General features: G+C 41.4%; 1 protein-coding gene and 1 pseudogene across 7 annotated transcripts in view; one reads left to right on the top strand and one right to left on the bottom strand.

The window, feature by feature from the left end:
* LOC311632679 (guanine nucleotide-binding protein G(I)/G(S)/G(O) subunit gamma-11-like) overlaps window positions 1-18,332 on the bottom strand; it is a 31,674-nt pseudogene extending 13,342 nt beyond the window's left edge. The window contains exon 1 of the transcript in view: window positions 18,200-18,332. The product of the transcript in view is annotated as a guanine nucleotide-binding protein G(I)/G(S)/G(O) subunit gamma-11-like (transcript). The remainder of the gene's footprint in view (window positions 1-18,199) is intronic.
* SGMS1 (sphingomyelin synthase 1) overlaps window positions 1-22,248 on the top strand; it is a 217,930-nt gene that overhangs the window by 22,655 nt on the left and 173,027 nt on the right. For all 6 annotated transcript variants that reach the window (XM_084903456.1, XM_084903458.1, XM_084903460.1 and 3 more), the window contains exon 2: window positions 12,169-12,261. The gene's annotated coding sequence lies outside the window, so the exon portion shown is untranslated. The remainder of the gene's footprint in view (window positions 1-12,168; window positions 12,262-22,248) is intronic.

The following is a 22,248-nucleotide window of genomic DNA, read 5'->3' as shown; positions in this document are numbered from 1 at the left end:
ATTAGAAGTATCCTACTAATTATGGGATCATGTCTGTCAGGCCCTAGCACTTTATAGGTATGGAGTACATGGTAGTGATCATGGCTAGGGCGTCCTCTCCTAAAACCAGACTATATTAGAGAGTGGTAATATTTTCCTGTTGTTTTCTCCTATCATTTACCATTACAGAAAATACAGACAGGAGAGGTAGATAAGGAGAGTCTAGACTGACTAAGTACCTCATTTTATTGTTTGCTTGAAATGACAGTCTTAATTTCTCTTGATTGCTCTTCAGATAGTGGTAGAGTGTGATGTTAAAAAATATATATATATTAAAATAAGATCTCTCTCTAGAACCTTTGCAAATTAATCTGCTTGGCTATTGAGTTCTTTCCTCAGGAAGTAGAGGTTCTACATTTATTTATTCTCATTTTATTCTGAAAATATTTTAAACATAGAAAAATATAGAAAATAATACAATGCACATATACAATCCCCAGCTCCCAGTTTTAACATACATTTTGTGTGTTTGTTCTATGTGTTTTATATATGCATGTTTATATATAAAATATCCACCTCCACTGGAATCTCAGATGAAGGGCCTTGCTGTCTGACTCACTGCTCTCTCATGCCTAGGATAGTGCTTGTATCCATCTCCTGAGGCCTCCCCCTCCATTCTTCCAAGAGCCAACACTGTCACAGGAAGCAAGCCATTGAGGTGGGAGAAGTATCCTACTAAGTTTAGCTGATACAAATAAGGTATCGATAAATAAAGACTGCCCTTGAGCTAAGGAACTTTTCATGCCATGATATAAGGTAGGACAAATGAATTCAGAAATAGCTCCAATAGAAACCAGAATATTCTTCCTGCATTTGCAGAGCCGGAGCAGCTGGCTATCAGAAATAGCTGTTGGAATACATTTTAAGAAGCAGAGATAAGGCAGAGCTTTGTAGTGTACCAGGACAGCTGAGCCAGAGCTCAGCAGTGGGAATCATGTTTCTGGGGATTGAAACTGGTAGGTCAGGTGGCTGGGACTCTGTTCTCAGAAAGGAGTCACAAAAGAAGAATAAAGTGGACAGAGACCAAGATTATCGAGTCCTTATTACATATAACTAATAGTACTAGGCCCTTAATGGAGCAGTAGAGCATACTAGATGAAAAGCATACATCCTGGATTAGAGTTTAGTTTCCTCCTCTTTTTTTGGCTATGTTGGTCTGAAGCAGTGGTCGGCAAACCACAGCTCAAGAGCCACATGTAGCTCTTTGGCCCCTTGATGTTCTAATGCCACTTCTTCAAAATGGACTCATCCAGGCCAAAAACTGACTTCTGCGCTTGGGCCACAAAGTTTCAATCGCACTGTACGTGTGCACCCACATGTGGTATTTTGTGGAAGAGCCACACTCAAGGGACCAAAGAGCCGCATGTGGCTCGTGAGTCTCCGTTTGCTGACCACTAGTCTGGGGTAAGGACACCTATCCTGTTTCATGTAAGGACTGTTCTCACTTTGGCCACTGAGAAGTTAAGATCATGGAAATGAGTTTTTGCCTAGACATCCCATTCTGTGTTTGTGTGTGTTTTAAATAATTTTTGCTACCTTTATTTTAAAATATATATATTTTTATTGATTTCAGAGAGGAAGGAAGAGGAAGAGAGAGATAGAAACATCAATGATGAGAGGGAATCATTGACTGGCTGTCTGTTATACATTGGACTGAAGCCTGAAACTTAAGCATATGCTCTTGACTGGAATCGAATCTGGGACCTTTCTGTCTGCAGGCCAACACTCTATCCACTGAGCCAAACTTGCTAGGGCCCATTCAGTTTTAAGAGGCCCTCTTGGCTCTGGGAATTTTGAATAGCTAACTAAATGATGCGAAGGGTGATAGTTTAGTTGGTCACAAATGTACAGAGTGACCTCCTTCTGTACATGAAGTCATGTACAGAATGAATTCATCTTGCCTGCCAAATCTGTACTTTCTCTAGTGTTTTGTAAAAGCCCATCATCCTCTTCTCAGTCATCAAGACAGAAAGAACCAGGGACTCATCCACTATTCCTTTTCTTCTACTCCTATATCCTTCCAGTTATCCAAGTAAGGTCATCTTACCTCTTTTAAAAAATACACATTTTTATTGATTTCAGAGAGGAAGGGAGAAGGAAAGAGATATAGAAATATCGATGATAAGAGGGAGTCATTGATTGGCTGCCTTCTGCATGCCCTCTATTGGGGAACAAGCCTGAAACCGGGAATGAAACTTACGACCTTTTTGTGCATGTGACGATGCTCAGCCACTGAGCCACACCAGCCGGGCCATTTTACCTCTGTCATCTCTTGCATTCATCCGTATTCTTAAGCCCTCATCACTTCCTGCCAGGATTTCTACATAGCTATCCACTTCGGTCTGTCTTCATTCTATTCTCCCAGCTGTTGTTACAATCCTCTTCCTAACTGCACGGGTGATCATGTTGGTCCTGCTTAAATGTGTCTGTGGTTCCTGTTGTCCTAGGAGAAAGCCTGAGTGAACACATGAGTCTCCATCGTTTGTCTCTTCTTATCCTTTTCACCTACTCTTTCCCTTCCCTCCTGGTTCTTTGCTTCCACAACTTTTGTCAGCTTAGAGTGCCTTTTCCCTGCTTCACTCATCTAATTTATTCTCATCTTTCAAGCTGGACTCAAGCAGCATCTCCTCTGAGGAGCATCACCGTCCTAGCCCACCCAGCCGTCTGGGTTGCGTGTTTCCCGTGTGTCTGCCGAGATAATGCCATGCACGCTGGGTTGTGATTGGCAGCTTAGTTGTTTCCAAAGTGAACATGCTAGAGAGGCTGTTTTTGTTTGTTTTTAATGTTACTCTTTTTAGTGCCTCGCATAGTGTCTGACACACAGGAGGTTCTCAGAAAAGATTAGTAGAATATAAGTGCGTAAGAAATTATTTTTTAAAATCATTTTAGAACCAGGAGGAGAGACACATTTTTTCCCCCTCACCACCTTTCTGCTATACTCATTCCAGCATCTGCTCAGCAGCCCAGTTGTGGCCAAAAAGAAGCCACTCACTTATATGGCTGACTTGAAAGAGACAGTTGGGATGTGAAAGAGACAGTTGAAATGCACATATAATACATGCAGCCTCCTCTCCTCCTTCATAGAGAATAGCATAAATAACATCTTGATTTCGTCTTTTTATTTGTATTCTCCATAAATGTCTCTACAGGCATGATCTCATCTGGCCGGGGCAGTGGTAGCCCGAGTGTAGATGGGAGTACAGATTCTCTCCATTTTATAGATGCAGAGAGGAAGATAAGGAGTAAAGAAATTTGCCTAAAGTGAGTGAGCTGTTGGTGGTAAAGAGATTGTGCTTTGAGGTGAAGTCATCTGCTCTTTCTCTTTCTTCATAACCAGCAGAACCAGGTTATATCATATTGATGTTTTCACATTTAATCACCAAAAAAAGACAAGTGATGTTGGAAAAGTTTTCTGCCTATTAACTTTGCTTGCAAGGGTCAACTGTGGTCATTGTTGCCAATTCCGTGCCAACAGGAATTCTCAATTTGGAGTGTGGTGAAGAAGGAAACTTTATTCAGTGCAAAAAACTCAACTGTGAGTTGCATAGGGCAGCACGGCTGTGAGGCAGTTCTGGGGTGAGGCTAGACAACTCTGCTCTGCCTGTTCTGCTTCACGTGCTCTGCTCTGCTCTGGTCTGGCAAGACCTCGTGGGTGTTTTGTCTTTGGTGTTTCAGTTCCAGCTCCCGTTGGAGAAATGCAGTCCAGTCTTTGGTGGAAAGGGAAAGTGCACTCCTAGAGCCAGAGAGGAGCCAACTTAGATATTTTTAATTTTTTAAATCCTCACCCAATGATATATTTATTTCATTGATTTTACAGAGAGAAAAAGGAGGAGGAGGAGGAGAGAGAGAAACATCGATGTAAGAGAGAAACATTAATTGTTTGACTCCTCTATTGGCCCTAATGGGGAATCACCCACCACCATGAGTGTACCAGAAGACACTCTAATCAACTGAGCCACTGGCTAGGGCAGGAGCTCACTTATATAGAAACAATTGTCCCTGATTTCTCTATCATGCAGTTTGAGTGGTGCAAAAAGCATTGTCCTGATTGGTCAGAATGGTGTCACTTTGATTGGTCAGTGAAGGTGTTAAGGTGGGTAAAACTGCATCTCTGATTGGATGGGAAAGCCTTAGTCCTACTGGATGAAATAGGATTCCAGGAAATCCTATATAAGGGCTGGCTTAGATAGCAGGAACACAGTGCAGACAGGCAGTTAGTTCAGTGCAGGCTTTTCCCTGAAGTGCAGTTTGCATGAGAGGCCCATGTTTACTGGTAAACGTGGTTGCTAGGATCTCCTTTTAAAGTTGAGTCCCGCTAGCCATCAGGAGTCCTTCTGGGTAGGTATCGTTTTTCCCAGGGTCCACACAGGTATACTTTTTAACGTAATTTCCCTAATCTTCCTTCAGTTCTGGTTAAATGCTCAGAGTGGTATGTCTCCCTGGATTCATTTGGCTGAAAGAGTTGAAGCCCATTAAATGGTGTTCTGGGGTTTGCTCTGGACAGGATTTGTCCCATTTCACTTGGTCAGTTTGGGAATATTACTGACTTCAAGCTATTTTTCTGCTTCACAAACTAATAAAGTGGCCATAAAATCTTAATCCTTAAGTATTATAGTATTCTTTACATTCTATTAAATCCTTTAAAAATAAAATGTTTCCATCCCAGAATTCTGGAGTTGTTGCAGAAATGGTTCACTGGCACTCAATAGTCATATTCTTAATTTCCAGGAAATTCTAAATTTTGAAAATTGCAGCCTCTGAAGTAGGCTGCTGCAGGAAAACTACGCCTACATGTTTTATTAAATTCTAGGCTTCTCACAGCAAAGATGAAGGCAGAGTGAGATTGAAAATGCAAGGGCAAAACAACTAGGATACAGTCAAGATGTACTCAGACTGCATGCAAAGTTTGATGTAGTCTTTTTTACTTTTTTGGGCAATCACTCACTCTGTTGATCTCTGAAATACCCCGTTTCTCCGAAAATAAGACAGTGTCTTATATTAATTTTTTTAAAATATATTTTATTGATTTTTCACAGAGAGGAAGAGAGAGGGATAGAGAGTTAGAAACATCGATGAGAGAGAATCATCGATCAGCTGCCTCCTGCACACCCCCTACTGGGGATGTGCCAGCAACCAAGGTACATGCCCTTGACCGGAATCGAACCTGGGACCTTTCAGTCCGCAGGCCGACGCTCTATCCACTGAGCCAAACCGGTCCCGGCTCTTATATTAATTTTTGCTCTCAAAGATGTGCTAGGTCTTATTTTCAGGGGATGTCTTATTTTTCCATGAAGAAGAATATGGTACACATTTATTGTTAAATGAAAATAAAGGAAATTTATTACCTGTATATGGTACGGTAGTATGGTAGTTGTCAACACAAACCAGACAAACTGTGAATCCTACAGTATCAAGAATTTACTCATTTATTCAATGACAATCATGTCATCATCTTCTGGAACATCATCATAACAATCCAATTCCTGAATTTCCTGGTGAATTTCTTGTGACTCCATTTCTTTCAGAATCAGTGGACCAAATCTCTCATGTTTAGCCTAGGGGGGCCTTATTTTCGGGGGATGCCTTATATTTCACTCAGAAGGAAACCTGTAAGTAGGTCTTATTTTCGGAGGATGTCTTATTTTGGGGGAAACAAGGTATCTGTGTTATCTGTTGTTTGTTTAAAAACTTTTTATTTTTTTTAAAATTACAGTTGAAGTAAAATGTTATATGAGTTTCAGGTGTACACCATAGTGATGAGACATTTATATACCGTATTTTTCGGACCATAAGACTCACTTTTTTCCCCCCAGAAGTGGGGGGGAAAAGTCCCTGCGTCTTATGGTCCAAATATAGCCTACACATATACTGTAAAAAAAAAAGTTTTTTTACTTGCCCGGCTCTGTGTGGTGTCTGTGTGCTTGCCCGGCTCTAAAATGGTTCTAAATGCTGCTGTTTACTTTACAGGGTTGATTACATGTGTTTATGACTGTGATGTTGGGTTTTAATGCACATAAAATATTTTAGGACACTATTTGTTGCAGAATCTTTTTTTCTTCATTTCCCTTCTCTAAAAACTGGTGCATCTTATGGTCCGGTGCGTCTTATGGTCCGAAAAATACGGTAACTTGCAATAAGTCTAGTACCCTACCTGACACCATACATAGTTATTGCAGTATTATTGACTATAGCCCCATGATTATTTTGTAACTGCCAAATGTGTACTTTTTCCTCTCTTCCCCTTTCTCACCCAGCTTCTCAACTTCCCTTTCATCTGATAACCATCAGTTTTTTCTCTATATCAGTTTCTGTTTTATTTATTTCGTTTTTGTTTTTAAATTCCACATATAAGTGAAATCATGTTTTTGTTTTTGTATGTCTGCATTATTTCACTCAGCATAATACCTTTTAGGTCCATCCATGTTGCACAATGGTAAGATTTCATTCCTTTTTAGGGCTGAGTAATTCCATTGTATATATGTACCTCCTCTTCTTTATTCATTCATCTATTTATGGACACTTAGGTTGCTTCCATATCTTAGCTATTGTAAATAGTGTTGCAGTGAACATAGGGATGTATATTTTTTCAAATTAGTGTTTTGGATTTCTTTGGTAAAATGACCAGAAGTGGAATATCTGGCTCAGTGCTAGTCTTGTTTTATCCATCCTCATTCATCTTGACTCTTTGGTCCTTGAGTTTTGAGAGGTGGTTTTGAGCCCTGGTTTTCTGACTGTGCCTGCTAGTCTCATTGGCACCCACTCCGTCTCTGCCAGTCACGGAAGGATGGCAGGTGCTGCTGCTGCTCACCAGGAAGGCCAGTACACCGTCTCCCAGTGTGGCCCCTGCTTCCTTCAGAGGGCCTTTTCTGGGACCTAAGGTCAAACTTGCCTACCACACGGCCTCAGATGTGATACTTTTATTTGGTCCAGAAGGCCCACTGTAGAAAGAGCATGAACTCTACAAGGTTCAAGTGGCATCTCCGCCATTTTATTTTATTGCCTATGTGTTTTTGGTCAGATTACTTAAACTCCCAGATCTAAGTTTCTTCAACTATAAAATAGGAAGAATACATGCCTGGTGGAGATGTGGGGAGGATTAGAAATAATGCAATAGAGCACCTTAAAAGTGCTTCGCATGTTGTAGGTGCTTAGTGCCTGGTAGCTACCATTTCAGGGCCTCTGGCTGCTCTTGGCGGGTGTGTGTGTGTGTGTGTGTGTGTGTGTGTGTGTGTGTGCTGAAGAAGCTGCCCAAAAGAGTGTTGAAGAATGTGGATTCTAAAATAAGCCTCCGGGTTCAATTGCTTGTTCTACCACTTATCAGCTGTGTGATTATGTACACTTAATTGCTTTTTGTGCCTTAGTTTCCTCCATCTGGAAAAAGGGTGTAATAATACTTCCTGTCTGATAGGGATAAATGATTGTAGAGAGACAAATAAGAACCGTCTAGAGGTTGAGTTGAAATGACTTCATTGTGGTCATCTAGTACCATTTTTTTTTTTTTCTGCGACATGATATGAACCTCCTTGAAATTTACAATAATATTTCTTCTCTCCTTCCTGTTCCAATTGAAATATTTTTTTTTTGTATTTAATGCCATATATGTTTGATTTTATTTTTACTTGAAATACAGATACATTATCATAAATATTACTTTTGCCACTTAAGAAATGGAATGAACTAAATATAAAAGAACACCTATTTGTGTAGAGAACACATACTTTTTAAAAAATAATTCTTTAAAAAAATACATTTTATTGATTTTTTACAGAGAGGTAGGGAGAGAGATAAAGAGTCAGCTGCTTCCTGCACACCCCCATACTGGGGTTGTGCCCTCAACCAAGGTACATGCCCTTGATCGGAATCAAACCTAGGATCCCTCAGTCCGCAGGCTGATGCTCTATATACTGAGCCAAACCAGTTTCGGTGAGAACACATACTTTTTTGTGTAGAATTACTACACATAAAATTAGATAAGTAAATAAAAATCTCATCTTATAGATGAAAACATAAAAAACATAACCAGCTCTCACACACAATTTCATTGAAGTAATTTGACTTTCTTGCTTTAATCTTAGCTTGGCCAGTTGCATGCGAGTTAATTTTCCCCCCTCCGAGATAACAATAAGATGGGACCATGGCTGTGAGTCCACTGGGAGGAAGGCAGTCTGAATTTAACATCAGTCTAGAAATCCAATTTGACTTGCCCCTGTGGGCAGAGTGTGGTGCTGGCCGGGTCTGCATCTTTATTCTGAAGTCTGTGCTGATGTCCTGTGACTAATCTGTTCCAGCTGTCTGGGTCACTGCTCTGGAGTACTATTTATTTGCAGCAATGATGCTGCAAATAGGAAAAGCTTTCCCTTTGTTGATTGAAAGCTTTACTGGTAATTAGCAAAACAGACACGCGTCTTATTTGGAGACAGACTAGAAAGGCTGCTTAAGAGTCAGTTGTACACAATCCCTTTGGAAGACTGTTGGACACTCCTCAGGAGAGTTGAGCGTTGCAATCCCAAGCCCAGCTCCCCTCTCCTTGGTTTGTGCCTTTGGAGGAACTTGCTGGCGAGGAGCACTAGAATGTAAATGACAGCATTATTCATACAGCAAAAAACTGAAAACTTCCCAGATGATCCTCCGCAGTAGAACAGAGCAGTAAATTGCGGATATGTTCATACAGTGAGAACTTGATAGTGGTGAGAAATCTACTACAGCCACAGGAGTCAACAGGGATGAATCTCAAACTCTTTAGAGGCAAGTCTTAGAAGAATATGTATAGTCTATTTCATTTATAATGCAACCGTGTATTGAGAATACATATGCGGTAAAATTACAGACCGGGACAAAGGAATAATTAACTCAGAATTCAGGCTGGTGGTTATCTGTGCGGGGAGGCGGGACTAGGGGTGTAGAGAGAAAGGTGGTCAGAAAGGGGCACATAGGTCTTCTAAAAAACAGCCAAACAAACAAACAACCTGAACCCCTGCAATATCAACTGGGTATTAGGTACATGGGGTATATTTTATTGTTCTTTAACCTGACATGTTATATTATATATATATAACCAGCAGTTTAAAACATGGTTACATTTATGATTTCACACAGTTTCTGTGGGTCAGAAAGTCTGGAGCAGTTTAGCTGGTCGTTGTAATTTGGGGTCTCCAATGGCGTTGCCCTCCAGATAGCTGAAGCAGCCATCCTCTGAAGGCTCGGCTGGGCTGGAGGTTGTGCTTCTAAGAAGGCGACCTCCATTGGCTCTTGCAGGAGGCTCAGTTCTTCAGCACATGGGCTTGTCTTTAGAGCACTGAGAATGCAGGAAACGGCAGCCAGCTTTCCTCCCAAGATAGAGGGGAAGCTGCTCTTTCAGCCAAGCCTTTGAGTCACACTCCATCATTTCCCCAGCATCCTATTGGCTAGTCAAGCCAGCCTATTATTCATTTTGGGAGGAGTCCACACAAGAGCATGAATATTGGAGGCGGGAATCATTGGGGACCCCCTGGGGGGCTGGCTACCACAGTTATGCACTTTTTAATATATTTTACAACAAAAAGTATTTAGAGGCAAACTAAACTGGTAAGCTTATTTTTCTTTAGTAACGATGCAGCACGCATGTAAATGAAAATTGCAGCAGTGCTGAATGTGTCAGCAGTCAGAATGGGGTTGAAGAGAGTCAGGGATGTAAACTGGGTAACTGAGGGCAGGGGTGTGGTGGGGCCGGGAAGCTGGTGGGAAGGGCAGTGAAGAGAGGAACTTCCGGAATACCTACCCCAGGATGTGTGGTGTAGAGAGGGGACTATATATGTGTGCCTCTCCTTCAGTCTGCATGACCTAGATCTCGAAGAAATCTGGGGTTCCTGATTTTGAAGAGAATTCTTTAGACCAGTGGTCGGCAAACTCATTAATCAACAGAGCCAAATATCAATAGTACAACAATTGAAATTTCTTTTGAGAGTCAAATTTTTTAAACTTAAACTTCTAACACCACTTCTTCAAAATAGACTTGCCCAGGCCGTGGTATTTTGTGGAAATGCCAAACTCAAGGGGCCAAAGAGCCACATGTGGTTCACAAGGGCCATATGTAGCCTTCTGGGCTCACTGTGATATAAAATCCCTACCAACTTCACGCATTCTCCCAAGACCACCTTTAATGATAAAGGAGAGAGTCCATCCTCATCCCCTCCCCTCACATGTAAGGGTATGGCCGGAAATGAATTAGGAATGTAAGGAGTTTTAGTTAAAATTGCATGCCAGGTGACATTCTACTCCAAAGGCATATTTGTTTTACTATTAACAACTTTTAAATTACTGGTTCATTTCCTTATAATCACCAGAACTTTGAGTACAGTTGATGTTTCCAAAGGTATATCATGTTTCTCCCTTGGTTTTGTGTAGCTCCTGGCAAAACTTCTTGGTGAGTTTCCTGGGGTCAGAGGGCTGGGTCTATGAGTCATGGAGCCACATCTTATCTCCTTTGTGGGTCTCAGTGTCCTTGTGAGCAGGTGTTCCAGCCCCCAGGCCAGGAGGTGCTTGCAGAGGTTCTGGAGTTTTACTCACACAGAGGATGGAAGAGACAGGCCTGCAAGCCAGGTGTGGGGTTCCCTGGCCAGCTTCCCTCAGGCTCACGTGGGCCAGCGCCTTCACAGGTGGAGGTTAGACATTGATACCTCTAAACCTCTGTGTGTGCAGAGTTTTGGTGACCAACAGATGAAAGGCCATGTTAGGCCATCACATAGGGATATTACCTTCTCCCCAGCTGTAGTTCTTTTAGTGCTGCTTTCATCTTTATTAGTAGAGCAGTGTCTGTGCCGTTATATTATACTAGGTGCCCAGTGCAGGAATTCGTGCACCTTGAAAGAAACTGTGGGCGGTGAGGCTGCAGTGGGCACAGAGGTGGGTCTTGGCCCATCCTCCCTGCCCCACCTGACTTCTCCTGCCACAGTCCCTGGCCCCTGTCTGCTGGCAGCCCTGCTTCTGCTGCTACTGCAAAATATATATAAACTGTATTTTGCCTTTTACAAAAATTTAAACGGTAAGTTACTGCCTTTTGTTGTGGCAAAGATAAAAATCACCAAGGGTAACCATGTGATGCTGGTTTTACTCCGATTGGCCAACAGTGTGCTTTCTTGAGAAAAGAGGGGGAAAGGTGTGTGTTTGTGTGTGTGTGTGTGTTTCGTGTAATGTAAAAAATAGGGTTATTGTGTTTAAAAGGAAACTAAATTACTAATAGTAATTGTAGTAATTGATAATCATAAATTATAGTACTACGGACCCTGTTAAGAATGATTATTTATATATACTGGCAGGGGACAAACTGTTATCTCCATCCCCCACTGGCAGGTGGATGTGCTGTTTGGCCATTTTGCTTGGAAGCTGGCTTTTAGGAGAGCATGGTGTTGAGGGGGAATGAGAAGGGGTAGGGATGACCTGTATGGTGAGCTTAGGGTCAGAAGTTGAAATTTCATTTCTGATATTTTCTAGTTGATTGTTCTTATTATACATCTTCTCTGACACTTAGCCACTGCCTCTGGAAAATGGAATCAGTAAATTTTACTTACCTCACAGGGCTGTGTGTGTGGGGGTGGGGGTGGGGGGGCGTTGTAGGAGATAATGCTGAAATGTAAGGTGTGGCAGCAGGACTATGACTTGCAGGCCACAACCACCTTGCCCATAGCATGGTCCCTAGCTGATACAGTAGTAGATTGGGTCCAAGTACCTTTGCCTGAAAGGACTCCGGGGGATCAGCGGTTCTGGTGTGGTTCTGAGAGCATCCTCGGATGCCTTCTAGGTGTGGTCTCAGAAATCCAGAGCAAAGCTCAGGTATTGAAGCTCCAGTTTTTGTTTGAATGGGGTTTGGACTACGTCACTGTCCTAAAATCGATGCAAAATCAAAGAAACTCACTGAGGAATTCCTTTGTTCCAGGCATTTGCAGGATGGGTGAAGTTTACAGTTGTTCCCTACATTCAATATGGGATGGGGTCATTCTTTTCTCTTTTCACTTTTTTCCTTGCTAAAAACAAGGAGCTGCAGCAATGCTTTAACCTAGAGACTTGCCATTATATTGAGAATATGTTCTCAGGTGAAGTAGCATTAATATGCAAATCTTTGGTGATAACAAGTTGTTTTGCTTATTCTTGCAGGATGAGGGCAGCATGAACGACCCCTGAGTGTGCCCTGGGGCTAGTTATCGGTCATTTTTGATTAGGAGAAAGAAGACGGCCTCCTCTTGAAAGGTGAGTAGATGTTTCTATGCAGCTTCTTATTACAAAAACTTTCAGACATCCTGAAGAGTTAAAAGAATGTGCAGGAATTCTTATGTATCCACTACCTACATTTAACAGTTGTTGGCATTTTGCCGTGTATGTGTGTGTGTGTGTGTGTGTGTGTGTGTGTTTCTGTGAAACGTGCATATTACAGCCATCATGACACATTATCCTAAATTCTTGAGAATGAGACTCTTGAAAATAAGGATATTCTTCCCTGAAAGCCATTTTAGAACATTTATAAACCTTGTGACATATAAGGGAAGTTATAAATTCCTATTAAAAGGTATAATAGCTGATATAAATAAAGTCAGATTAAAAAAAAAGCTTTAAACAGTGGTTTATTAACAGACAGATATGCAGTATGAGTTTGTTGGTTCTGAAAAACATCTGAACATGGAGGAGTGAATTTGTACCACGTGGGCCTGTCCAGGAGGGGATCACTGTGCTTTCTTCCCTCCCTCTGATCCGCCCGTCTGCCCGCTGTGGTGACGTCTGTTGTTGGGTCAGTTGTTGATTACCACTCCTGCTTCTTTCTGATCAGCATATACAGTCTCTAATGTGATCAAAGGTCTTAATTGATTTTTTAACCTGAAATTAGGAGAATGTATAAAGAATATGAGTGGTTATATTAAAATCAACATTAGAGTGATTAAAAAATTATTCTCAGCCTATAATTTGACTCCCTGCATTGAGACTTTACATAATATCCTAAAGATGTGTTCAGCTATGATTATAATTGTAGATTATTATCCATTACCCATTATGGTCCATCACACAGTCAGTCAGTACAGCTCTGAGGTTCTTGCAGGAGGGCTGTCAGCTGTCCTGCCTTCTAATCTCTGTTACATTTTATTTATGGCATCTTCCTCTAAGTGGTTCCCTGTGCATCTAAGCATTCCTTCATAGATGTTTATAAACTAGACCTGCCCATTTAGGACATCATTTTAAAAGAAGTCCATTTAAACGAGCCATTTACGGCAGCAGAGACTTCTTATAGTATCTTGTCTCATTTAGAAGACAGAGGTAACGACAGTAGTAAAGTTCCTCCAAAAGACACTGCCATTCTGAAGGCTGTAACTGTAATTGCAGGCATCTCAGAACGACCTCGTGTGCTGTTTTGCCCTTTGGCCTCTCTGGTTATACTTGGAAAAGACCAGGAGGAGTTGAGAGGGGCTCCCGTGAAGCAGAAGGCTTGAAGGACATGGTCAAGGGGAAGGACGTGGGGCCCTTCAGCTGGCTCTCTGGCCCTGGACCACTTAGATATGGGGTGATGATTTTTACTGTCTGTTCCAATAGAACACACACACAAAAAATACACATATTGTAAGTGTGCAGCTCAATATAATTTTACAAACTGAACTCACCCATGTGACCAGCACTCAGATTAAGAAACATGCTTCCTCTAGACACCCCACTCCATGGGTAGCTCCTCTAGACTTCTAGGAGCATTAATTCATTCTTCTATTTCTCTCTTTCTCTTTCTCTTTCTCTCTCTTTGTGATAAATATGCAAATTGTTCTTTTTCTGTCTGGCTTTTCTCATTCAACAATATATTGGAGAGATTCCTCCACTTGGTTGCATATAGCTATAGAATGTTTATTTTTATTGCTCTTGAGCATTCTACAATATCATAGGGGAAATACAACTGTATTAATTCTGTTAGGTGCAGGTAATTTTTTGTGTTCACTCACCCAGAGCATCCTCTGGCAGGAATGGAGGATAAACAAGGTTTTATCCTCATTATGGTTACAGTGGAGGTGGCCCTGGTTGTCCTCCCTCTGCCCAGCTCTGCTGTGATGTGAAGGAGGAAGCCAGGCGGCAGAGAAGGTTGAGACATAGTTGGGAGATGGGTGTGGTTTTTCAGTGCTGTAATGACTCCTGCTTTCCCTGGGACTCTGCCATGTTCCTGCTGGCACCTGTTTTCTCCATGCCCTTCTCTGTCCTTTTCACTCTTATACAGCCCCTTCGAGGAGACGGGACAGAACACACCAAATAATGGCAATCAGTGGATAATTAAAGTCCTTAGGTGTTGGTATTAGCTGTTAGATAGGGCCATTTGGATATTTTATAGCATCATCCTCAGGCCACACAAAATTGTCAACTTAAAAATTAGCCTGCCATGTTTGGTCAGACATTTAATTAACTCGCCCCTAATGCCTTGGCGGGCCCGACCAAACGATAAAGGCGCATGGGCCGGATGTTCCCCGCCCCGGTGTTTGATGAAGGCGAAGTTGTGGGCTTTGAGGAGCCTGTGTTGTGGTTATAGTTTCACAGGAAAGGATATGGGCCACATCCCAGGAAACCACTTGTACTATAGAATTCAGGAAGTAAATTCAAAGGCTTGTAACATGCAGGTTGGGCCAGGCTTGTAACATGCAGGTTGTTTAGTAAGGAGTGGTGGACACTATAGAGAATGAGTATATATGCTTTGCCCACTTTTTGACCCAACGAAACATGTCTGGCTGAATTTAGCAAGTTAACCAATTTCCAGTCTTTAGGGAATAATGTTCATTATAAGAAAGTGTTTCCCTTGGGATTTGAATGTTTTTTTTGTTTTTGTTTTAAAAAAAATATATTTTATTGATTTTTTACAGAGAGGAGGGGAGAGAGAGAGAGAGCTAGAAACGTCGATGAGAGAGAAACATCAACCAGCTGCCTCTTGCACACCCCCTACCAGGGATGTGCCCGCAAACAAGGTACATGCCCTTGACCGGAATCGAACCTGGGACCTTTCAGTCTGCAGACCGAAGCTCTACCACTGAGCCAAACAGGTTTCGGCAGGGATTTGAATGTTTTTATGGATTATGGATAATTTTATAAATAAAGTTTTATTCAAACACAATCATGCTCACTTGTTTATATGTTATCTGTATCCACTTTTGTATCATAACAGCTGAATTGTTTAGTTTCAAAAGAGGTCAGGGTTGAGTAGTTACAACAGTAATCCACAACAACTAAAATATTTACCATCTGGCCCTTTACAAAAAAGTTTGCCAAGTCCTGCTTTACTTCATAAAAGCAAGGACATAGTAATTTTTGTAGTAATAAAATAGTCTAATCCCATTCATTTTAGTGTTAATACCTTTATTTGTTCATTTACTATTCAACAAATATGTATAGAGTCTATTATATGTCAGGCACAAAATAGTGATAGCAGATATGATTCTTGCCCCTGAGGACTTTAGAAAAGGCTTCTATGAACTTGAAGTTCCATTTTGGGATTGTGCTTTTTATGAATCAAAACAGATGTATAATATGAATAGAATTACCAAATCTTCAATTTTAAGCTAATATATTGGCTGTATTTATTAATTTTAGAAATAGGATTAATTCTTATTTTACATAATCTAATGGTTATTTCACTTATGTAGTATGGTGTACATAGAAATGACTTTGTGTTTGAAGGTCCTCCTTCTTTACATGTAGTAACACCGGAATGTTTGGGAGCTAGCATGTCTGCATAGGGCTGTGAGCTTTGAAGTGCTTATCAAAGCACGACAACAGACCCCCATCTTAGGCCACTTTCAATATAATAAGAAAGCTCAACAGAAAGAACAGCATGCAAAGTAAAAAAGTTTTGAATGTAGTAGAACAAATGTGTCTTTGTTGGTGTTCTTATCTGTTTGCTTACTTGAGGTCATAAAAGTTTGTCTTCTTAATAGGAGCCTAATGAAGGCATTTTAATGAACATAGAACTACTAGTCTAAAACATCATGTTAACTCAGCATTTTCATATATGCTCAGATATGTCTTATGGGTGGACACAGGCTAAGGATTGCCCCTTCACCACCCTGTACTGTCTTCGGACAGATAAAAGGAAACACAGTTGGCCCAGCTGGGTTATTTGGCTGTGTGTAATAATTTGAAGATGTGAAAGTGCATGAGGTCCTGGTAATGTTTCCACATTGCCTTAGGAGCCGTCTGACATACATCAAATGGATTCCACTTGCCACAGTTGGAGGCAGTATCGGTGTGAGCAGTAGTGCTTTCCTCTGAAATCTGAGGCGCTTGTGAGGATTGGTCTGAATTCCCTACAGAGTAAGGAATGCCATTTAGTGCAATAAATAGTTTAATGGACGTGGTTAAAACTGCATACTGGTTTGTTTTGTTTCCAAAATTATTAAGTAAAGTTAAGGCTTAGTTCCTTTTTATGAGGAAGAAGTGATACTTGCTGCTTGTGTTTAGATACTTTAAAAATTAATTCTGTTCTTCATTTAATGGTTTTTATAGTGGTTTGCATTTAGGATTAAATGAAAGTGAAAAATGAAAAAGACTGAGTGAAAATAAATGTTACAGTTGCTTTCCTTACAAAACTGGAAACGGCAGACCTAACTGCTGTGGTTAAAAATAAGGTTTCTTGAGCCCTGGCTGGTGTGGCTCAGTTGATTGGAGCGCCTCCCATACAATAAAAGGTCACGGGTTTGATTCCTAATCAGGGCACATACCCAGGTTATGGGTTTGACCCCTAGTTGGGTGTGTGTAGGGGAGGCAACCAATCAATGTTTCTTTCTCACATTGATGTTTCTGTCCCTCTCCCATCCTCTCTCTCAAAAATCAATAAAAACATATTCTTGGGTGAATATTAAAAAAATAAATACATTTTTTAAGCAAAGTTTATAGTAGGTCATATCATTTGATCTGTGGCATTAGGAAAACTGAATTTTATGTTTTACCTAATATGGAGTACGTTAGTCAAGAACTCCAGCCCCAGGAATATTTTATTTTAGAGAGAGGAATGAAACAAAGGACAGAAAATACAGATGAATATAGCTTGATAGAATAAAACATATTTAGAATGGGTACTAGGGTGATTCTTTTGCTTGCAAGTGACAGAAAGCGCAATTTCAAACTATTCTAAGTGGGGGGGGGGGGCGGGGAAGCATTGGCTTAGGTAATTGAAAGTCTAGAAATGGATCTGGCTTGAGGAAGGGCTTGACTGGGGATCCAATGATGTCATGAGGATTCATCTTGGCTGCATGTTCTTGGGCTACGAATCAAGATCTCCAGTAGCTTCAGGCTGACATCATTATAGTGATCATCCAAGATGCTGTACAGATAACATTTTTGGCCTTGTGCCTAGAGCACTGGGCCAGCCACGGGGCCAGGACATGGGCTTGTTCTGATGGGAGTGCCCAGGGCATTTGTTCACCCCTACAGCCCGAGGTCGAACCTTTTCAGCCGAGGATGAAGCACTGACTGATGACAGTGGGGAGTGAATCCCTCCAGAAGTAAATCAGGGAAGTTACCAGGAGGGTTGGTGGGTGCTGGGAGGCAAACTTTAATAATAATAATAATAGTAGTAATAATAGTAATAATAAGGCAAACTTTAATAATAAATAAATAAATAAATAAATAAATGGTATCTTTGTGGTTTGCAAAGCATTCAGGTGTATTATTTTGTGTGATCTGAAAGAAGCATCAGGTTAGTCAGGATAAAGAAGTGATTAAGAACATGGGTCCTGGGTCAGACCACATAGGTTCAGTTAGGAGCCACATAAGATTTTGACAGTTTAACGTCTCTGTGCCCCAGTTCCCTCAACTGAGAGATGGGGACAAAGGTCTCCGTCTATCTTACAAGGCTCTGGAAGGATTAAATTAGTAGCTATTTGTAGGGCCCTTCGTGCCTGATGCATGTTTAGTCTCTCTGTCCCTTGTTATTATTGTTAATCTTTAAAACAGCCCTGCCATTCGCAGGCGAGGATGCTGAAGTCCAGAGTCACATGGCCCGTAGATGGGAGCCAATAGCATTCAGGTCTCCTGGCTTCCTCCCTGGCCCCACACTTGTCTTGTGTAATGATTGTGGGGTTCAGCTTCATAATAATTCGAAGACGGAGAGAGGAAAACACTCCTACAGGTAGGCCTGCTGTTTGGAATCCCCAAGTGTACAGAGGGCAGCGTCACTTACATCTTCTACTTGCAGATGGATCTTCATCCTCCCATGTACACCGGGCCTCCAGGTACACGTAGGCAATATTACTTCGAAGAAGTTCACATGGCGTTGTTCCACCTGGTGGGTACGTGCTTGGACAGTCAGCCATGTGTAGGGTTGGCATTCACTAGGGATGTGTTTGCTGGATTGTTTAATCAGGTCCAGTATTCTGAGCTGTGGAGGAATCTAGGACTTTGGTGGTCGGGAGGTGGATTGAACCTGTCAGTATGGTGTGCGGACTTACCTTCTGGTGGAGAGGGTTGGACTGCCCCAGAATACTACTTCCAACGCCTTTAGCCTGTCCTATTTAGAAATGAACCCCATGTTCCTCATTACAAGTATTTCCCCACAGTGTTAAGAGTGTTTTGTGGGGAAGTTATTCGAGTGACTTAGTAGGGAAGGCTTGCCCTGGAGACTCAGACTTTGGTGTGACCCAGACATGTACGAGGGTCATGTTGGTTTCTTTCTGAAGACAAAGACAATGATTTCTTTGTACTTGCTGTGGACTCAGGGCACTGGAAACTTAGAGTATCACTGTGGGTAACCCATGATACACCTCCCAAATATGTAGCTATGCACAAAAGGAAAAACTTAGCAGAAACCACGATTTTGGCTTTCCTGCAGTGATTTTGAGGGAAAACGGGCTATTCAGTGTTCCCAAAGCTTGCTTCATCACCAGACCCACTCGCTTTACTGCATGAAAAACTCTGCCCTGCAATGAATGACGTGTCCTCCCACGCTGCCTCTGTGCCTGGCATGTAGGAGGCACTATTTCTTGAATGAAGAGAACTGTCTGAAGTTATTTACCATGAAGATGCCTTCAGGATTTCTGCTCTGAGTCTTACATTACCTTCTGCATCTGAACACATCGCCTTATATTACTTCTTTAGGTGAAGGTGATGGTGTCTTGAGACTTGATTCCGACACTTGGTTTTACAATGATATTTATATTTCTAAATATCAACACTTATTCAGAGAGGAAAGGGATTAGCTACTAATTCTGCAGAAATGACTGTTGGTTTGCAAAATGCTTGTGGGAATCGTAATAGGTTCTTAGATTTAATCCCACTTATTTTATTTTTAGCTCTTTGGGAGCTTTTGGCCCTGCTCATTAGTCTGGGATTGAATAGTAATAGTTTCTTCATTGTCTTTAACCTGACCCCATTTTATTAGCTAGAAAAACAGGGTCAACCTTATTCTCTGTAATGTCAGCAACAAAAGTGATAGCATTACTATCACTGTGTGATGAGCATTACCCTGAGTTCTTTTGTTGATTATCTTATTTCATATTTTTAGCAACTCTGTGACCATCAGTTTGTAGATGATGAAACAAACAGGCATATATTGCATGGCCAATCCGTGTGTGCCAGCGTCCCGGCCAGGGGTTCTCAAACTGCCTGTGTATTGGGAATTATTCCAAGGGCTTTCATAGCACTCCATGTCAACCAAGAGGTCACTGGCTCCATTCCCGGTTAGGGCACATGTCTGGGTTGCAGGCTCAATCCCCAGTAGGGAGCATAAAGGAGGCAGCCAGTTGATAATGTTCCTTTCTCATCAATGTTTCTATCTCTCTATCCCTCTCCCTTCCTCTCTCTCTAAAAATAAATAAATAAATAAATAAATAAATAAATAAAAACATACTTAAAAAAAATAAAAGCACTTCATGTTTAGATACCCCCCCCCCCCCCCAAGCCTCCTTTCCTTGTATTCTTATTTACTTGGTCTGGGGACTCAGGTAAAGGTGCTGTGCATTTAGGGTTGAGAACTCGAGCAGCAGCATTATTTGGTAACTTGTTAGAAGTAGAAATTCTTAGGTCACACCAAGACATACTGAACTGAAACTGTGGGTGAGGTCTAGCAATCAGTGTTTTTTTTTTTGTTTGTTTGTTTTTTTAATATTTTTTTATTGATTTCAGAGAGGAAGGGAGAAAGAGAGAAGCATCAATGATGAGAGGGAATCATTGATTGGCTGCCTCCTGCATGCCCCCTACTTGGGATCGAGCCCATAACCCTGGCATGTGCCCTGAGGGGGAATCAAGCTATGACCTCCTGGTTCATAGGTCAATGCTCAACCACTCAGCCACACAGGCCAGGCTAGCAATCAGTATTTTAACAAGCCTCCAGGCGAGTCTTTTGACTTGTAAAAAACACATAACATTAAATTTACCATCTTCATCGTTTTTGAGTTTACAGTTCGGTAAGGTTAAATGTATGTACCATGTTTCCCAGAAAATAAGACATCCTCCAAAAATAAGACCTAGCGCATGGAAAGATAAGACATCCCCTGAAAATAAGACCTAGTACTACTTTGGGAGAAAAAATTAATATAAGACACTGTCTTATTTTCGGGGAAACGGGGTACATTGCTGTGAAACTGATGTTTTCATCTAGCAAATCTGAAACTCTATACCCAACAAAGTCCAACTAACTCTTCCTTCCCGGCACTCCCCTGCCCTGGTACCCACAAGTCTATTTTCTGCTTCTATGAATTTGACTGCTTTAGATACCGCATCTGAGCGGAATTCCATGTGATTCTTACGCACACTCAAGGTTGAGAACCACGGAACCCCAAAATTTGATTTGGCTCATCCCCCTCCAGACTGCCACGCACATCACAATATTAACTATATTGTACATCGCAAACACACCTGTGCTCTTTCTAGTCTTGCCTCTGCCACGTGGTTGTTCTGTGCCACTCTGATCAAGTTTCATAATTTTCAGAGGTGGTTTCCGTATCTGTGAAAAGGGGTAACCTAACTTGCAGTTTAGTAAAAGTTAAGTGATTAGACTCACATGAAAGTGTTTTGTAAGTTGTCAGGTGGGGCACTAATAAAATACTAAGTGTAGATGTAACTCTCATCTCTTTTAGTTTTTATTGAGGTTATATAAGCTTGATTTTTAAAAATGTTTTTATTGATTTCAGAGAGGAGGGAAGAGGGAGAGAGAGAGAGAGATAGAAACATCAATGATGAAAGAATCATTGATCAGCTGCCTCCTGCACACCCCAGACTGGGGACTGAGCCTGCAACTTGGGTATGTGCCCTTGATTGGAATAGAGCCCAGGACCCTTCATTCTGCAGGCTGGCCCTCTGTCCACTGAGCCAAACCAGCTAGGGCTGTAAGCTTGATTTTTAAAGGGTTACATAGTAATTCCACAAGGCCTCTCATTCTCTTTATGCTATTGTTGTCGACCCTCCCTTATTCTCTCCTCCCCCACAATTTCTGACTTGGTAAGTTGCCATTTAAAAAAAATATATATTTTTACTGTTTGTTCTTCTCTTTCTGTTAGATACTTTGTGTCTGATGATCCTGTTCATGATAAGAATGGGATTTCAGTCCGGCCGGCGTGGCTCAGTGGTTGAGCCTCGGCCTATGAGCCAGGAGGTCCTGGTTTGATTCCTGGTCATGGCACATGCCCAGGATGCGGGCTTGATCCCCATTGTTGGCTTGCAGAAGGCAGCCAATCAATGATTTTCTCTCATCATTGATGTTTCTCTCCCTCTCCCTTCCTCTCTAAAGTCAAGAAGAAAAAAAAATAGGACTTCACAAATGGGAAGATGAGCTTCTCTCAGTTGCCATCATCTATTTGATTGCCAGCTTCAAAAAGTTTAAAACTTTAATCTCTCCTGTTACCTTTGGCTTTTTGGACTTATGCTGTTAAAGAGAAGTAATTGTTATATTAGGATTTTAGGCTGGAGAGGAACTAAGTATGAGTGTTCATCTACCGTCTTACCCGGAAGTCAGTGTAGAAATCTTAAAAAGTAACCTGGGCAGGGTTTGTAGCACTGGCATCGGGTCAGCATAGGCCTGCAGTGGCCAGCCTTAGCTGGCGTGCCTTGTTTTCAAGGCATGAAATATATTTAGGTGGCCTCAGCAGAGATTGTGGCTTTCTTGTTAACTCTGCGGCAGCTGCCTCTTCTTTGTTAAACACTTTCATTTCAGATATAAAATACCAATGAATTTATAAATAATTGGGCTTTGCTATAAAAAAATACAAATCCTTAAGAAAAGATCCCTTTTGATGT

The sequence above is a fragment of the Pipistrellus hanaki genome (assembly GCF_964339955.1).
Source record: "Pipistrellus hanaki genome assembly, chromosome: 14".
NCBI classification, from domain to species: Eukaryota; Metazoa; Chordata; class Mammalia; order Chiroptera; family Vespertilionidae; genus Pipistrellus; species Pipistrellus hanaki.
The sequence above is the reverse complement of the archived record's forward strand: the minus strand, read 5'-3'. Positions and strand labels throughout refer to the sequence as shown.